The 18,511-nt window shown below is 43.7% G+C and overlaps 1 protein-coding gene across 5 annotated transcripts in view; it reads left to right on the top strand.

Annotated features, from left to right (window-relative positions):
- Positions 1-18,511, top strand: part of ADGRL3 (adhesion G protein-coupled receptor L3) — a 437,224-nt gene that overhangs the window by 318,608 nt on the left and 100,105 nt on the right. The gene's annotated exons all lie outside the window — the stretch shown is intronic.

Genomic DNA, 18,511 nt, shown 5'->3' on the forward strand with positions numbered 1-18,511 from the left:
GTTGATACACAGGGCTGTCTCTGCTCTGCGTGTCCTCAGGGTGGTAGTGCAGCCACTGCTTCTCCCTGCCTCGCCGGCTGACAGCAGGGAGGCGGCACGCTGCAAATCCATTTGGCTGCTTAGAGCTTTGCTTGAACCTGTGTCCCTGTATCCAAATCACACAGATGCTTATGCTCACGTGCTTTTTTTCCTCCTAAAGCTGTGTCAGGGCTACTGGTTGCCAGTGGATGTTTTTGTAACAGCCCGCTAGATGGGAGGGTTTGGAGTTGGGAGGCTGCAAGTCGCTGTCAGCTCAGCAAGGGTTTAGTGGAAATATCTCCTGCCGCCATCTTGTGGCTTCAGGGGACAGGGCACGACTTTTGTGGGCAGTCGGCCAAAACCTGTGTAGGTGAAGAAATGAGCTAAAAAAAAAACTAGAAAGGGAACTTTTAGTGGGGAGGAAGATACTGGGATCGTGCGATTTAAACTATTGAAGAGTGTATAGTGCATGATCAGCTTAAAATGGTGAGTAGAGCTAAAAGTTGGACTTCAGAATTTTACAGAGTACCAATCATAATATGCTACAGCGCATCCTTCATTAGTGGGAAGAACGGAAATCTGTGGAGCTTTTCAGCCTTCCTTCATCTATGCAGGCGCTTTACTGCTTGGGTTTCTCATTCGTCTTTCTACTCTGATTGTGGCCACATTTGAATAATGTCAGGGAGGAAATTGATTTTATTGGGCTTAATTTTGTCCACAGTGAGATGAACGTTACCTTGAAATTGCCAAGCAGAAGGAGACAGGCTTCTCTTTGGGTTGGACCTTGGCGCAGGTGTCTTGGTTTTTAGTAGGCAGGGCTGCGAAGTGGCAGGTGGTGGTGGAAATAGCAGGGTGGGAAGTGGGTGCAAGTGGCCACGCTCTAGGTTCAAGCCCCCCACCCACCATGCTTTCAGCTTAAAAAGCAAAGCAGGTATCTCAACTGTTTGAAGAACTATTAAAAAAAAAAGAAGAAGAAGAATTGTGTTGCTCACCTTTGCTGGTTGCCATGGTTTTGGGGCATGATAGCCATGATATTCATGGCATTCTAGGTGCCAAATACAGATGTAACTAACTTCGCCTGGAGAAAGCGGTGGGATTTGCTTATCTTATAAAGTGAAGGTTTCGTCTGCTTATACTCCATCAGCAGTTTTGGCAGGGGATTGTGTGGTTGTTCATGGGGGGTCTGTGTGTGTGTGTGCGTGTGCGTGCAAAGTGACATCGAATAAGATCAATAGCGAGCCTGTTGGGCTCCACTCAATGATGCTGGGGTTTAGGTAGAGCCGCTCTGTAGTTGCTCCCTGCAGTTCATGCCCCTATCAAAGATAAAGGGCAGCGAGCCGGTTGTTGGCCAACAGTTGCTGCTTTCTCAGCAAGCAAATACAGTGGTTTCTCAGCAGGCAGATACAGTGGTTGCGCAGCGAGAACAAGTTGACAGTAGGAGAAATCCCAGGGCAGTTACCACAGAGGCCGGGATGGATGATGCTAGGATGCCTTCTAGCCTTAGAAGTCTGCAAATCAGTGCAAGGACTGTAAGATGCATTTTTTTTTTTATTTTTGGAGAGCAATACTGTTTTTGAATGCATGTACTGTAATGTTATCTCTTATCCTTGCTGTTTTGGCTGGACATGAAATTTTTTGCACCCTCCTCTTAGTGGTAGATGGGACTTCAGTGCCTTTTCTTAACTGTTGACATGTTCAACAGCAAAGGGATTTCACGTTTGCATGTAGTGATAGCTGTCTTGGCATAATGACCATGCCTTAAAATTTGCTCTTAAATTAAGAAGAAAGAATAGCCTCATAGCTGCGCACACATTTTATGAAGATGTTTCTCATACTCCGTGTAGGGGTTTTTTTGGGGGAAAAAATATATCTAGGATCAGGGAGAGGTTGCGCAAGGGAGAAGATGGTATGTTCAGTCCATGTTCAGTCTTCTCCTTGAGCCCAGAGCAGTCTGTTGCTAATCCAGCTGGGTTTGAGCTGAAAGTTGTAATGTACCAAGAGAAATATGGAGTGGGGCATCATTCTTCCAGGTGAAAAATGTGAGGGAAACTGGCTGTTCTAGCACAGAATTGCGACTTGGACTGATGCTCCTCCTGCCTTTCTCTGAAGAGATACTGGTGGTCGCATACCTCTTTTAATGGCCAAAATCTGGGGCAGAACGGGAAATATGGAGGGAAGTAAGGGAAATATGCATTACATGAGTCAATGTTGTATGTATCCCTTTACATTATCTGAACTGGAGATAGCAGTGGGGATAATAAATTCATTTCATTTTTAGTTTTGCTGAATGCTCCTTTTCTCTGCTGAAAGAGAGATTTTCTTTTGCCTTTGACACCTGTAGCCATTTGCTGCACCAGTGAAAATGGAGGGTAAAAATATCACTATGATAATTCGGTAGTATTTTGCACCAACTGTGCCTTCACTTTGCCCAGGCAGAAAATGACTAGATGAGGTACAGAAAATCAGTCTGTAAATCCCTAAAAATCGTGGGTTTTTCTGCGTCTACTGATTTTCCATTGTCCTTGTTCATTAACAGAGAGCAAAATGGATGAATTAGTGTTCAGCTTCAGGCAGCTGTTCCTCCATCTTCCACAAGCTGCACGTGTTGTGGGTGTTTGGGATATTTTCACTTGCAAAGACATAAAAAATACCCAGCTTCTGTCATCTCTTCCACTCCCTATACGTTTTTCTGAGGCAGTGGAGCTCACTGCTGTGTTTTGAGCCCTGCTCCGATCACGTTGCTGCCTCCAAACAGAGGTTTCTTCCCCAAAATTGGTTTTTGCAGGGCTCCTTGCCCTTACTCTGCAAAGGGTTCCCACACCTCAGCCACGAACTGTTGCGTTTTGGGGGACCTTTGCAGTTAAAAGCAGCCTGGGAATTACAACTTGCTACATCCGTCCTGCTGGGGTCCGCACAAAAATACTTTCCGGCGTGACGGTGGCAGATGTTTGAACTTGGAAGAGTGGTGGGAATGCTTTGAGCCTGACGCGATGGAGCAGCAAAGGGACTATAACGTGCATCTGCCGCTCACTGGGAAGAGGAAAAGCTTGATTTATTTTACACAAAGTCAGCGGCCGTGTTTTGCTCATTTAGGAGGGCGGGAAAGGGTGGTGGATTAATCAACCTGTTGTAGGGGATTGGTGGGAGATCTGTGAGAGTCAAATGTTAATTTATAGCTGGTGGGGAGAAGCGGACATGGCTGGAGGAAGGAGGAAAAGATACCCGGCAGCAGTAAGTCAAGCAAACCATCCACCATTGAAATAGGGTGCCCATAAAGCCTTCCTAATTAAAAAAAAGAGCTTAAAGAATGATTTCCAAAGGAAGCGTTAGCCTCTCTCTTAAAGCAGATTGGAGAGCAGAGCCAGGCAGGGAGGCAGCCAGTGGAGGGGACGCTGCTGCTGGGAGAGCTGCAGCCAGGCAAGACCGAGCCCGTGATCTCAGCGGGAATGCGATTTGGGACCCTTAGGTCCACACGGAAAACAGCCCAGAGCACTTTGGGATACAGATGGTGTGTCAGAGAGGAAGGTTATTAATACAGTGGGTGGCTTTTATGGGGTGCAGGGCTTTTTAAGCGGTTGCTTTTCTCCCTTTTTGCGGTTGATTACGAGGGGAGAAGAGGCTTTTTATATATATTAGCTATTTAGACACTGGAGATAACTCACAATGCCTAAAACTAAACTCATCTCTGATTAAAATTTAATTGCTCCCCAGCTTCCACTAGTTACTTGCATTAAGTTTCACACCATCAGAAAGTGCTCATCAACCAGCGTTGGATTTAACAGAAATCTGGCAGATGTTAGTGAAGTGCTGGAGGAAGTCCAAACCACAAGATCTGCAGCACATAATATGCTGGAAAATTTGCTGGCAGCTGAAAGAAAAACTGAAAACCTGGAAATGGCAATAACTGGACAGTTTTCTTCCAGCCAAACAGCCAAAATATTGAATCGGTACCTCCAGCACCTAGAACACCAGCGCGGGTCAAGAAGCATTGTGTGTCTTTGTGAGGTGCAAAAGCAGCAAATACTATATTATTGGCTTTTAGAGTATTTTATTTGAGGAACACTTGTATCTCCATGGAAATCTGCAGAAAACATTCTGTTCTAAGGCAATTTAGCAAATTAGCTGTGTTTTATAAATCTTTGGTTTTCATCACAGTTTCTTCCTCATCTTGAGGACATTTATTCAGAAATGGGGCCCTTATTCACCCAGACCCTTTTTTTTTTCCTTCTCTTGTCTATTCCCTGCCTCTTGATCCCTCTTTGTGGCATTGCAACCTTTGCCACTGCTGCTTTTAGACAAATGGGAACGGAATTAAAATTTAGAATGGTACAAGACATTTTCAAGGAAACTCCTACCTGCATTTAAATATAACCACTTTACGATTTAGCGTCTGTCATGTTCTAACACACACAAGTATCTTGACAGTGGCTGTGGCAGGAGTTTGCGTGGAAAAAAGTAAATCTCACCTTAAGCCTTTCTCAATTGGAAGTGTGTTTGGGGGAGGTTGCGCGGGAGATTAAGGCTGATTGAGCCCTTGCTGAGACTGAGCTGATGCCCAGCACAGGTAGACTGGGATCACCCTTCCATTATTGCAGCGCTTGATCCCTTCTAGATGATTTCATTTATTCTCTGGTATATAGCAAAACACGTTTCATATGCTCCTCTCCTCCATAGTCCAGCCCAGGCTCAGCAGGTCTCCGTTGCTACATAGGAGCCACTCGGGGGAGATGCCAGATCCCTGTGTTAATCCTGCCTTGTCTTTTGGTGCTGATCTGGCTTTTCTCATCTTCTAGGGAGGATGTGAGCGAATGAGGATTTAAAAGATTGGGCCTGTGGCTGGAAAGCATTGTAGCCCACGCTGTGCTCTTGAGTGCTGGCTTAAATAACCTTAAGCCAGGGCTTAAATGCTTTACTGTGTTGGGGACTATATGCAGCCCTGAATCTGCAATACCAGGTTAGCAAATTTAGTATGGTTTTTAAGGTATGTCACTTATTATTAATACCCATAGCCTTTTTACAGAACTAAAGGAAATCAAAGCACTTGCAAAAGTATAGATCTCTTTCAGTTCTGATGCAAAACCCATTAGTGGTCCGTCTCCCACTGCAGTTTCTGACAATTTTTGGAGCGCATTATACAATGCGGTTCAGAAATACATGGACAGAAATATTATTTCCAGCGGTGAAACTTGTCAAAGAGCTGATAATAAAGGACATTTTTCAAACACCCTAGGCAATCGATTTGAAGCTTTACCGGTGGCACAGGAGGCAGAAGGTCCATGTAGGCTGTTGAAGGGCTCCTTGCCAGCCGAGCGGGGAGAACTAGGGCAGCACCATCTCTCTGCAGTTGTTCCAGAGCAAATCTTAAGCAGATGTTCCTCAGCACCGAGACACTACTCTAAGCACAAGTGCTAATCTAACCTGACCATCATAAACATTGGTCCTGCTGCTAATTTTGTCTGGCCAACACAGAGAAATTATATGTGTACAGCAGTAGCAAGCAGTGGGAGTCATTTCAGCTAACTTGAGCTATTTGAAGTCAGATGCAGAGACTGAACTATTCACCTGGTTTCCCTCTAAAGTCAAGGGAGAGGGGCACCTCAAGAGAGACAGCCTGATTTAGAGGTGAGTGCAATAAAATGTGATGTCATGTGGATGCGTGAAGTGGACGCTTGTGATTTACCAGTATTTCAAGTGCGGTGCAAGGAGCTCAAGGGAAATAGGTACCTTATTCTTTCAGTTTTTTCAAATCTGAGCTTGCATGTTAGACTGGACTCACAATCTAGGGCAATCCAAAGCGAAAACAAGACTGAGACTACCTAAATAACCTGATACTCGAAAGGGCTGCGTGAAAGGCAGTGCTTTTTGAAGTCAGTGGAAGATGCTGCTTTCATAGTACTTCTGAAAAGCAGGCCGCTTGTTTGGAGGCTAGCATTGGGCTCCTGTTTAAGAGAGTCTTGACCTAAGTGTCCTATTCACTTTGTTTCCATTTTTTGTTTCCTATGGGAAAATAACGATGTGCAGAAATTAAGGAAAAGGGAAACCTGTGGAGCCCAAATGATGTGCCATTTTCACAAAAGCATTGCCTAACATCATTTGTGTCACTGCCATGTGTCAGCCGTGTTTCTGCCACAACTGAGCCAACCTTGGCCACCAGGGAACAGTAAGAAATGAATATATATTTCCAAGAAAAAAAAAATGCAGGTGCCTGCTTAGAAGCAGTGTTTAAAGAGGGTTTTGTTGTGCTCCAATCTTGCTGCATGGCAGCACGGCAGTGAAAGATAGGCATCATGGGAAATGTCCCTGAAGCACCACTTACACTGTCGTCCATCAACTGCAAATTTTTGCTGTATAAAATTCTTGCCTGTGAAAGATGCTTCAGGATGGGTAATTAGCAGATTGACTGTCTCATGATGTGCTTTTCTCAACATGCTCAGTTAGTGTTGGCAAAAGCAGGTCTTTGCCTAGAGTTTTGATAGAGTGCACCTTATTTAAAGGGGCTCTAATCGCAAAGGTTTTTATGAGTATCAATGTTTTCTTGTCTTTTCAAAAAAAAGAAAAAATCAGTTAAAGGATACCTGTTATGTTGAAACAGATATTTCAAGTGCAAATCTTCTATCACCTCCTTTTTTCACAGGCTGCTTGAGCTGATGCAGTTAACTCTAATTGCAATTTGTTTTGCAGTGGAAGAAAAGCATGTGCAAATAGAGAAATAGGCTCACGAGCACAGCCAGCAGCTTTGGGGGTGGGGAAATGAACGTTGTTTCTACCTCACAGTCGGAGTTTAGCACTACCCTGCTGGTTATGGCTTTCCAACGGAGGAGAAAGTGGTAATTCAGCAAGTATCACCAACGGGATGTAGCACATCGGCTGGGAAGAAGGCTCCCCTTGCTATATCCTGCTGCAGAGGAGACACCGGTGCTGGATCCTTCAGAAAAAAAGTTGTTGATAAATGCCTGGGGTGTTATGAGCTTTATTTGCCCTCAGTGCTCAGGTAAGCACCCTTTGGGCCCCTACCTGCAGTGTAGAAAAGCTTATCGTGAGACTTCAAAGCAGGCATCGGGGATCTGCAGCCCTTGGCAGGAGGGCCCAGTATCTTCCCCGTTCCTGCACAGAAACACGTAAGGGGAAGGAAAGCCATTTTATATCACTACGTGAGAGTTTTATAACCCTAAGTGATAACATCCTGCATCTCTGAAGCACCCCACCTGCCAAGGTAGTCCTTAAGAAATGAAGCCCTGCACTGGGCTGTAAAATTGCCACTGTTGGACTTTGCTCTTTGGGTCAGATGTCACGGTCAAGGACGCATCCAAAATCGTTGGCCTTGGTTACCCTTGGTTCTGGCATTAAGGCAATTGAGAGTTGGGTATGACCCCGAGGAAAGCTCCAGGTGGGGATGTGTTTGCAGGTAGCAGCTCTCTTCTGCAAGGAAAAAGCAAATGGAAAGCAACAGAGAGAGACAACTGGCAGGAGCAGCTTGTTGCTCAAGGGGAAGGTGTAAAAGCAGTTTTGGAGCCATGGTAGGTGAGATGCGCAGTGATAAGCTTTGGAACTGACACAAGATGAGGAAGAGAGTTAAAAATAGTGGTTTAAGATTCTCTTTGGTGGAGGTGAGCCAGCGCCATGGTGAAGAGATGCACCTGTGCACCGAAAACGCTGTCACATGCATGGAGAGCTGTAATTTGGGTTGCATATGAATGAACCTTTATTTAGCATTTAGGAGGAGAGGCTTGTGCAAGAGGGAAGCTGGGAGCTTGCTGAGCATCCAGCCAAAATTTCAGTAGGCGTCCTGTTGCCTGGAAGGGCCAGTCTCTGCAGGCAATGCCTCTGCTAGCTGGTGCCGGCAATCCAGCTCCGCATTTCCCATGCAGGGCTGGCAGAAGGTCTTTGCAGAGAAATGGTCTCGCTGGAGCTCCTGGGAAAAAATATTCAGTGACTCTGTCTAGCCTGGACTGCTCTCATCCAGCTGGGCTGGGTTTTAATATTTAGATTCTTCTGTGATGTAAGAAGGGAAAAGCAACCAAGAAGGGGCCAACTTAATATTAACTGTGCGAGGAAAGAAGTTGGTGCTGGCACTTTGCTTCAGTCTCGTTTTACATTTTTGGCTTCATGCTCATTTTACTCTTTTCCTCACCCCACAGCACTGTCCCATCTTATGCAATACGCTCTCATGCTGGGTCAGTTCCTCCACGTTTTTTTTTAATTTAGGTAAACAACACAGCTTGGACTTGCCTTGGCTTGATAAGAACAGACAGATAATTTTCCGTTATATTGTTATCAGTCTTGCACGCTTCAACTGGCAAACAGATTGTCCAACATCCTTGAACAATATTTGCTCAGAAAGCAGCAGAGAAGAGGAATATAATACCTGTTTTTAGCTTCTGCTCTTTCCTTGCACACCGTTAACATTTCCTTTCTATCAAAGCATCTTCAGCTGAAGTTCCTTAATCAGATTTGTTATCCATTGAGTGCTCACTCGAGTTTTAAAGTTGGCTGGACCAAGCACTGATTTTTCTCCTTATCTTGATGCTTTTCCCCCTCCCTTGCACCTATACAGCAAACACACTGTCATGATGATGAGCCGTCTGAGGAGCAGGTCATCACTTGAAATATGAGGAGCCTTCCAGGGCTTTTGCTTTTGGGTGTGTCAGGGAGTTTTCCCCAAGAAGTTGCCTTCCAGTAGCAGTAAGCGGACATTGGTATTTCCAAAGACAAAATCTCAGCTGGGCAGCATGGAAATGATACTAGAGCTGGAAATGATGCACGTTGTGTAAATAAAGTTACGTCTCACTTCGTTACAGTACGTTGCTCCTCTGGAGTCTATTTGGCCAAGCATCTTCATGTCTGTGAGATTTCTGCATGCTTCGTTCTGAACATGGGCTGGAGACAGCGGCAGTTTAACTGAATCAGTGTCCCTATCTTAGCTCGAATATGAAGTTTAATAAGAGAAAATAACAGCTTAATTTGGAAGAAGCCTCTTGTAGGCCAGGGCTCATACAAGTGACTGTTGCCAAGAAGATTGGGTAGTTGTATGTTGTACTCAGAAATGTGCTGCAGACATAGAGCTTGGCAGCGAAGACCAGAAGAGTAGTTCCTTTAGTCCAATACTGTGTGATAGCGTTAGACATTTCAGAGGGTGATTCCCCTGCAAAAGTAGCTGGGGGATAACCTGGTTTGAGAGAAGGGCTCCTTCCATTACATGATGGACAATGCTCTTTGGAAGAGGAAGACATATGGACATTGGATTGCTTGCTTGGCATGGAGCTTGCACCACTTCTCCTCCATTAGTCTGTTTTCAGATCCACACTGCACCCCAGTCCTGGATTTCCTGCTTATCCATGGACAGGTTTATACCTTTCGCCATGCCGACGAAATGCTTCAAGGAAAGGGGAGCAAATTGTTGGAACACTTTCCAAAAAAAGCACTCAAAATTCAATTGCTTGTGGTGGTACCTCTTCCTGTTCATCCAGTACACTGACTGACTGAGATTCTTGAATCAAAACCTCTCTCTTCAAGCACAGTTCCTTTTTTTTCTTTATAGGAACAATCCCTGCGGCAGCCGAACAGAGCGCAAGAGCCATTTGCTGCTGCAGTGCTTTACCCTTATTTGTACCTTATGTTCTACCAAACGACTCCAGGTTGGCGTGCCAGTCAACTCTGTGTCTCTGATTAATGGTCAGTTAGTCTCCAGCCTTAAAAAAAAGAAAGAAAGAAAGAAAAGAAAAGACAAAACCTTGCCTAAATTTTATGTGAAGGTTTAAACATTTGTTGGCTTGTTTCCTATGAGAGTCTGCTGCAGGTGACATTTTGCTCCTTTCCCATCCCAAGCCTGACTGCCATACTAGTAACTCTGTTACTTCCTTCATTTCCAAGATGAGTTCAGTATTGTATTCTGGTTTTTAGTGTTCCTGGCTTGACAGATTTCCTCTCATTATAAATTATTCTGTCTGCTTCAGCCGCATGCTTTTTCTCATTTACATTTAAGATAATGGAAGAAGAGTTGCTTTTGATGACATGAGTGAGCTAGATTTTGGGTTAGCGTTATTATAAAATGAGAGTTCTGCCTGGATAATGTAAAATATTAGGGATTTTGAAGTTTTAGTTCCCATAAAGCATTGCAGTGACTAGAAAAACTAATATACTTACCCGCAAATTGATGAGACTTCTAGATGCATGCATGGAATGTGAAAGGCTCAAGGCTAATAACATTACAGGTCCCAATGCATGGAATAAACTGTTTGATGTAAAATATTTACAAAACAAAAACTTTTCAATAGATTTGACATTGGAGAGGGGAAAAATAATCACACTATAGATCAGTGCATTTATTTTATGTTACCTGTGAAAGTTGCAGAATGAGGTTTGGGCTGTGTGCTGGAAGCACACAACCACTCTTTCGCATGATATTGTACCACTAGTTTTATGCTGTACTTAGAGTAATATCTGAACAGAGCGTCTCTGCTATATCTGATTCAGATTGCATGCCTTCCTTGGCTTCTTTTTTCCTCCTTCTACTTCCTGCTTTTCTGTAGTATTTTCATGTCTTGCGGTCACATAACTGTATATTCACATTTAGCAAGACAATAGGTATACTTTTAAGGTATGTGCATTGGACCAGGTCAGACTTCTCTCTTTTCTCTCATTTTGCCTTTTCTTTTTTTCCACAGGCTGAATATATGTATCTGGTTCTTTTCCATGCTTGAGATGTGATTCTTTTGATCAAAATATCATGTTTTTGCTGTGCAGTGACATCCAGGACTTAAGTTTATTGATGTATATATTATGCAATGGCAATGAGATTAGACAGTTTCAAAAAATCTAAAGGATATCTCTATTCTTCACCGATTTCCAGTTTCTTCTCATGCTGACAATGTTAGGAAAGGTGCAGAAAGCCCTTGTTGGTACTCCAGATGGGTCAGGGAGGGTTTAGGCTTCCAGGCCAAGAGTACAGTATGGAAAAAAGGATGTTCTGGCACACCAGCACCTGGTGCCTCCGTGCATTTGGTTTGGACCAGGAAGTCCTCAGGGCACCTAAGCTGGATGTGTGCAAAACCAGATGCCAAACCTGAGGAGGCAGGTACATGGTTTCTGCTGAAGCCGTATTGCATTGCAACACCACCGTTCACTTGCTTCGTCCTGCTTTTCTGCAGACCCGATTCAAAGTCCAACAGGGTCATTCTTCCTCGTCACAAGAGAAAAACTTCATGCTTGCATGGCCGTGCGCTGGTCTGAGCTAGCCTCTAAAAAGAAGAATCTGAAGGGTGACAGATGTAAAGCTAGCTAAATCAGCGTGAAGGTTTTTCCACCTTGTTCTTGTGGTCTTTCCACATGGTTCTTATATTGTCATCTTGTAATCAAGCCCCGGATAAGAGTTTGAAACCGCATGAAAACAGGTAGCCCTTGACAAGTCAAACAAGTTGCGTTAAGCCTCCTTTTCCACAGTTTTGGATGCCGTTCCTTACTGCCTTTCAGCTCCCTCCCTGCTGTTGCTTTTCAACCAAGACGACTAGCCACAGCAATGCCCTTGGCCCTGGGCCCTGCCGGGCTGTTAGGCCACCAGCATGGACTTGGTGGCGGACCAAGTTGTGTCCCTGAGTACCTAAGTCTAGTACAAAAAGGCGTCAAGAGCCTTGAAAGCGTTACCCAGTTCGTTCCGACTTCAAACTACCTGTATGCAGTGCAGTTTGTTTATTTGTTATGAGTCTGCTCCACCGAGGCAAATGTGTTTTTCATAATATTAACGGCTGTCTCATTGTTAAAGCCCTCTGCAGAGCATCAGATATCTATAAAACAAATTTAGACAGCAGTACTGTAGTTAAGCGTTGTTTCGGCAGCTCCCCAAGCCAACGTGAATGCCGCTATTAGAGGAGAGCTTTAGAAAATATTGACATTTCTGCATAAGTAATAACAAGTTTTGGAAGGGAGCTAAAGAGCGCTTTATGGTTTGTCGGGGAAACTGCTTTATTTCTTAAAGCAGCTGAATATTGATATTCTCACAATGGAGTTTTGTCAGCTTCCTAGAGTTTGCTTTCATGAAGGATGTCTCCTGTTTAATGCAGTCTGGTTCCCTCCCTTCCCTCCGGCTGTTGCCCCAGAGGGGGAAGGTAAACCGACGGCAAATTTGGGGAAAGAGTGGGCTGATCCGCACAACGAAACACAGAACAAGAAGGGGCTGGGAGGCTGCGGCCACATCTGCCCCAGCTTCAGGAGCACCCGCTTACGGCAGAGGTCTCCAAACAGCGCCAGGGCTCCCAGCATATCCCAGCAAGGGGCCAGGGAGCACGCTCGCAAGATGAGAAAAGACAGCTTTTTGCAGCATTTTGCCTGGTGAATACGGAGGCTTGCAAAAAGCAACCTGTGTAGTTTTAACCTACCAAATCAGACGGGAGGAAGCAGGGCCAGAAGGTTTCCCATCTGCGCGCCTCGCGCACGCGTATGCGCCGGAGCTGGGTTTCCCGTGCCTTGGCTGCCGTGGGATTGATTGTACTGTGCCCTCTTTCTCGAGATAGCAGTACAACACAGTCGGGTTTTAAATATTAATACAAAGATCACAGGAGTGTAGCTTGGGAGCACCGAATCACTGCGAATTGAAAACTCTAATCTGTACTGAAAGCTATCCACTTCCTCTTTTATTTACAGCCTTTGAAACATTTCACAAATTGCAAAGTAACCATCCAGCCATTCAGAATCAGATTATGATACGTTTAAGAGTCCAGGGTATTTATCCGAATGCACTTGGCCATCGTGCTGTCTAACATCTAGATTGGAGATATTACACACCCAGATGAAGAGGAACTATTTGAAGATGATAGTTTTCTCTTGTTAAGGTTGTGCCTGTAGCCTGCACTGAAAAAACATTTCAGTCAGCGGAGTAAGCGGCAATGTTGCCGAGCGTGCCTTTGGTCCCTGGAAGGGCTCGCTGGGATGACCGGGCAGGTCAGAAAACGCTAAGGCATTAGTAGGCATTTTATGACTCCTGAACTTGTTTCTACTCATTGCACATGTTAGAGGTGGAAAACGGCCGATGAAGGGCTGGATCCAGATGTCCAGCTCTGGTGCTGCAGAGCACATAGAAGTTGAGAGCATGGTGCTCAATTAAAGAGATAGAAATGTAGGCAAAAGGCAGGGACTATGCATTACATGAAGTTGCATCCATTGCCACACGGTCAGGAAAAAGTGTTTTTCCCTCTTAGCACTTACTGATGTATACGTGCACTTCTTTTGCATAAAAACTCAAAGTTGTGTGCATGGAGATGTCATACACATCATTTAATTAAATAAAAATAAGAAATGCAAGCAACCCCGAAAATCTCCACCTGCAGTAAATCTCCGGAAGCTGTGCGCATAGTGCCCATGTGTCTGTACTGTAACGCGGTCTGAATGAAAAGCTGACAGCACCTGTTATTGAAATCCAAAGTGATTTCTGTAGCAATGGGGTACGGGGGAATTCCTGCTGAGCTTCTCTTCAATGGAGTTTGAAGTGCTCACGTTAGAAGACACCACGTAGGATCTGCTCCACTGGCTCTGATGGATGTGAATCACGCCAGGGGATGGAGATTGTTTGGGAGGTTAGAAGTTCATAGCATACGTTCGGTAATAATATGCAGCTGTTGTGCCCCAGAAAAGGGATCGCATGCTTTTTTCTGCCTATGTGAAGTAATATGTGGATTTAAAAAAAAAAATAGTAGTCAGGCTTTATATGTTTTTAACGTACATAAATTCAAACTACATGCAGCCACATCTGACAGTATTTTTGAGAACTAGAGCGATTTAAAGCTAGATTGCCCAAAAATAGCTGTTGAACTGAACTCTCAAACCTATTAGATTAGTCCATTTATAATAAATCCTGATGTACTGTCTATTAGATCAGCTCTTCTGTATTTTTTTCCTGTTTATCAGGGCTCCTGTGGGCATAGTTCATCTGCATTTCTAAAAGCATTACAGCATGCTGTTGAAGAAATGCTATATTTTTGCTGCTTATACATGGCAGTCCAGTCAAATTGCTGCCCGAATGTTCAGAATAAGTTGCAGAAGGCCATCAATAACCATATGGCATTAATGCTCTGGTTGGATGGGTGCTGAAGGGTACAAGAGGTTCAGGAAGGTGGATTAAGCAGAGGTCCTGGGTAGGAAAACTGAGGCAAGATTGTAGGTGATGTCTTTTGTGGCTGCAGATGGATAGAACTGGACCATGGTCACATTTTAAGAGGATTCAGAGACTTCTTGGAGAAGATGAGCTCTTCAGAGAGAAAAAAAGGAGCTTTTTTAACTCAAATGACAACTAATTTGAGGACCTGCCAGTAAGAGCTGCTGGGGCCAGAAAAATATTAAGCCCTTACACACATCAAAAAACCTTACAAAAGCATAAAAGTTGATATTTCACCAAAAAACAACCAGGCTGCTGGTTGGGGATCATTTTTTTTGAAGGTTTTCCAGGGAAAACATGGAAGTTCACAGTAATGGCTAGCACGTTTTTGGCAAAGCTTGACCTTTCAATAGGAAGCATGTAATGATTGTGGTTAGAAATGTTAAGTTTTGATTCAAGATGGTTTTGTTGAGCATGGTTTGGAAACTGGCCCTGTGCAATTGCCACTTTGAATGTCCTACTTGTCTTGCTGAGGTTTGTGGTGCAGTGAGAAAGGAAGAGTTTGGGCAGATTGACTGGACTTCAGCCTGTTATGATGATTTCATGCACTTGAGCTCTCGTTCTCTGTCTTTAGGGTTAATTTAAAATGCTCAGACAAAGATTTGGAGGAAACAAAACTGTGTGTTAAGTGATTCCAGCTTGAAGTGAAATAAAACAGCTGAGTCTGCACCGTATCATGGACCACAGTGCTAAGTTTCTCCCTAGTACATGGGACTCACTTGACATCTGGCTTGGATCCATTGCAACGTCCATCCAGGTTTGGCAGAATATTTGTATGTGGGCAGGGTGGCATTGAGCACAAATGCACAATCCCCTACCACAGGATGCAGGGCTTTCATAGTCTTCCAGAAGGGTTTTTTCCAGTTGACACTGGTCCACAAGGGAAATGGATCTTTCTTCTCCCAGATGCAACCACCTCCTCCTCTATCTCAGACTGTAGGTAAGGGGAGGGGAAGAGCTGTGTATCTAAAAGGCTACATTTGTATTTCGTATGGCTTTGGGGGAGTCCAGGACTACATATGGCTGTGTTGAAGACAGCATGGTTGCACTGAACGCAGTGGGGCTATTGCGTATCTAATCTTTTTTTCCCATGAATGGCTTTTGCAAGCCATTTGTCAGTCTTGGTCAATAAAGATCTAACAAGGGAAAAAAAAAAACCCAACTCCTCCAAAAGCATGGTGGGAACTTTTACATTCACATACGATTCTGGTGCAGCTTCCACAAATCACAGCCCATGTCCATACAGCGGAAGGCTGTTCGGATGCTTGGTGTGAGGCCTACTTGGCCCATATTTGCATTAAAAAAAAAAAATCACAGTTTCTTTCAAATGCATAAAAGGAGTTGTACATAATTTGGGAGCTCATCTCACTCTGTTGATTCTCTGTGCCACAGCTCCTGGGTGGCACTGGCATGCAGTCTTTGTTTTTCGAGTGGACATCTGACATGAGATAGTTTTGCAGGGCGAGTCTTTCGTGGTGTGGGCTTGGTAAAATGTTGTAGTCCAGCAGTGGGCCAACAACTGGATTGCTAGAGATGCACTCCTACAGCTCCTAGGGATGTCAGTGCGTATGCAAGGCTCGACCTAGGCGCCCCTAGACTTCAGTGTTGCTTTTCCATCAACATAAAGGACATTTGGAGAAAAGCCACAAAAAAGAAAAAGCAAATGGGAATGTATTCATTTTAAAATAATTATTCTTTTCTAGTGAGTTTCAGAAAATATTCTGAAATGGGTTAGAGAATGCCTGTAGAAAACAAATTCCCATGGGATGTGTTTATGTGACAGGGAAGAGAAAAGCAGCTGTGATTTCTCTTTTTAAATATAATCTTCCAACCGCATTAAGTTGGAGTTTCTTCTTTCAAGACTTTCCTAAACCTTCTTATTGCTATGTAAATACAACATGTACAATCATTCAATAGAAGAAGAAATGGGGACAAAAAAGGAATGCTGTAAGCAAAGACTGTATGTAGGGCAAAATTAGCAGGGAGGGCAGGAGAGACCTTCAGGTTTTGTGTTTCTCACAGCCTCTCAGGAATAGGCAACACTATATTTGTCCTAACCTAGCAGGAACACGTGTAAATAATTGTGAATACAATTGTGATAGAAAAACATTAGTCACAGTCATCCAGAAAAGCCATCTCCCATGTATAAGGGCACCACAAAGAAGTCCTGTGCTGTAGGACTTGGGTGATTTTGCACAGGTGGTAGTCTATTTGTGGTTTTGCTTGGATCTGACAATTATTTATATGTAAATGATCCTAATGCCTTCTTCTTTTTCTTCTAACCAATTAATTTGGTCTTAAAGCGCGTAGTTATGTGAGCAAGATATGCAATGGGTGCTGCCTGTGGCCAGTGAAATTCAGCACTGTTAGCATGGCAATCATGTTCACTAGAGCTCATTATCAAATTGACCCGTTGAATAATCAGACCTTTTGAACTTAATTTGGCGATATCCCATCCATCTCGGTCTTAGTCAACTTCAAGTCAGTTCTTTTAAGACTTCTTATAAGTTGGTCTGTGTAAATGGTGGAGCCGTTGATTTTTAAAAATAGAAAGAAAGCCCAGTTAAAAAAAGGAAAAAGTTAGAAGACAAGGCTTCGTAGAGATTTTGCTTCTGATGCCAAAGAGTTTTTGAAAGATTAAATAACTCTTACTGTCTGATTAAAGGAAAATGCCCATAAATGCCTTGTGCACAGTTGATAAAGTCAGCTTGCCAGAGATATTCCAAAAAACACCGTGCCTTGGGATATTTGATGATTGTCAATGAAAAGCGAGGCTCAAAAATGCACCCCCTGGGCATGCAGATCAGTGGGAGCTCCTTGGGTGCTCAGCAGTTTTGCAGATCAGCCCACCTCTTCTGTTGGCTAAATAGGGATGGAAGAGACCCACTTTCAGGACTTGTTAGGGGAAATGTTGTCTTTCTTTTTAAGTTCGAGCTAGTTACTTTTCTCTGCTGGCTGCTTGAAATCTCTTCCTTATCTGTATGTGCTCACAAATGACTGTATGAATGATTTTAAGGGTGATTTACTAGTTTTTCCTTTGAAACTGTATCCGCTATATCTACTTGGTACCTCTGCATCTGTAGTGCATGGCATAGGTCATTTTGCAAATGGAAAGTAAGTCATTGTTACATACAGCAATGGGAAAATTTCTGCAGGTCGTAGCTATTGAACTAATCATCATTATTGGCAAGAAATGAAATAGGTGCTCACGGCAAGACCTGCTATAGTGAAAACAGGTAAAACTTGCTGAAGTTCTCTACAAATTTTAAGCCTCCCAGTAATGTCAGTTGGAAATCACGTCCTGCTTGGTGATTTAGTACGGCTTTGAACGGCAACTAGAAGAAAACTGTCAATGTCTGCAGGATTTTGCTGTGTGCTTTTTGGAATTCATTCAAACCCGGGACTCGTGAAAGTAAGGTGGCACGAGAAGGCTGGAAAGTCTGATCAGTGAGCAACGTGATTGCTGAAACTTCTGCATTTCTCAAAACTTTGAGTGCTCCCTGTGTGTTTGTGTGCACATATGCATAAACCACAGGTTCCCATGCTGACCCGCCGTGGTGGGGAGCTGGCAGGAGAGGGCCTTAACCCAAGCAGGGTAAAGCCCATGTGGACATTACTGACCAGCAAGGCCTTCTGGGGGATCGGAGTGAAATGCCTATCTGGAAATTAAAAAATAGGAAAACCTATAGCATAAAGTGTGTGGACAGAGCTGCAAAGCAATTAAATTAACAAGAGAAATGAGAAGAGCCATTGCTGCAAAGGCATCTTATATATCATTGCTCAAAAAAAAAGATACTGTGCATCCAGAAGAGCTCTGCTGTCCACTGGTTCATCATCTGCCTGTTGGCCCGGGACTTGGGAGATCTGATTTTGGGTTCCCCGTGTGACCTTGATCAGGAGGTGTAGCGCATATTGCACAATAGCTCTTTTTTGTGGAGGCCAGAGAGAGAATATAATCTAGTTTTCTGAGGGATCATGGAGCAGGGATTTTTAAATGAAACGTTTTCTTGTGCAAAAATACTGATCCCTCAGAAAATGATGTTTATGACAATTCTGACTTAGTTTGGAAGTTTGAGGGTTTCTCAGGCTTGTAATGAAATTAGCTAAAACCAATAAGAGTGTGTGCCTCAACTGCTGTGTTATTGATTACTCTGGGGTGGGAGAATTGCTTACAGTGCCATGGGCTTGGCACGGGGGCATTTTTTAAATTACAAAAAAAAAAAAAAATCGGGGCTGAAAAACTGCTGTTCTACAGTGAAGGCAAGCATCTATGTAATTTCAATAGGTTTGACTTGGGTGAACATTTACCTGAACTCCAGTGACAGCAATATCATTATACATTAATAACTA

The sequence above is a fragment of the Dromaius novaehollandiae genome, chromosome 4, assembly GCF_036370855.1.
Source record: "Dromaius novaehollandiae isolate bDroNov1 chromosome 4, bDroNov1.hap1, whole genome shotgun sequence".
NCBI classification, from domain to species: Eukaryota; Metazoa; Chordata; class Aves; order Casuariiformes; family Dromaiidae; genus Dromaius; species Dromaius novaehollandiae.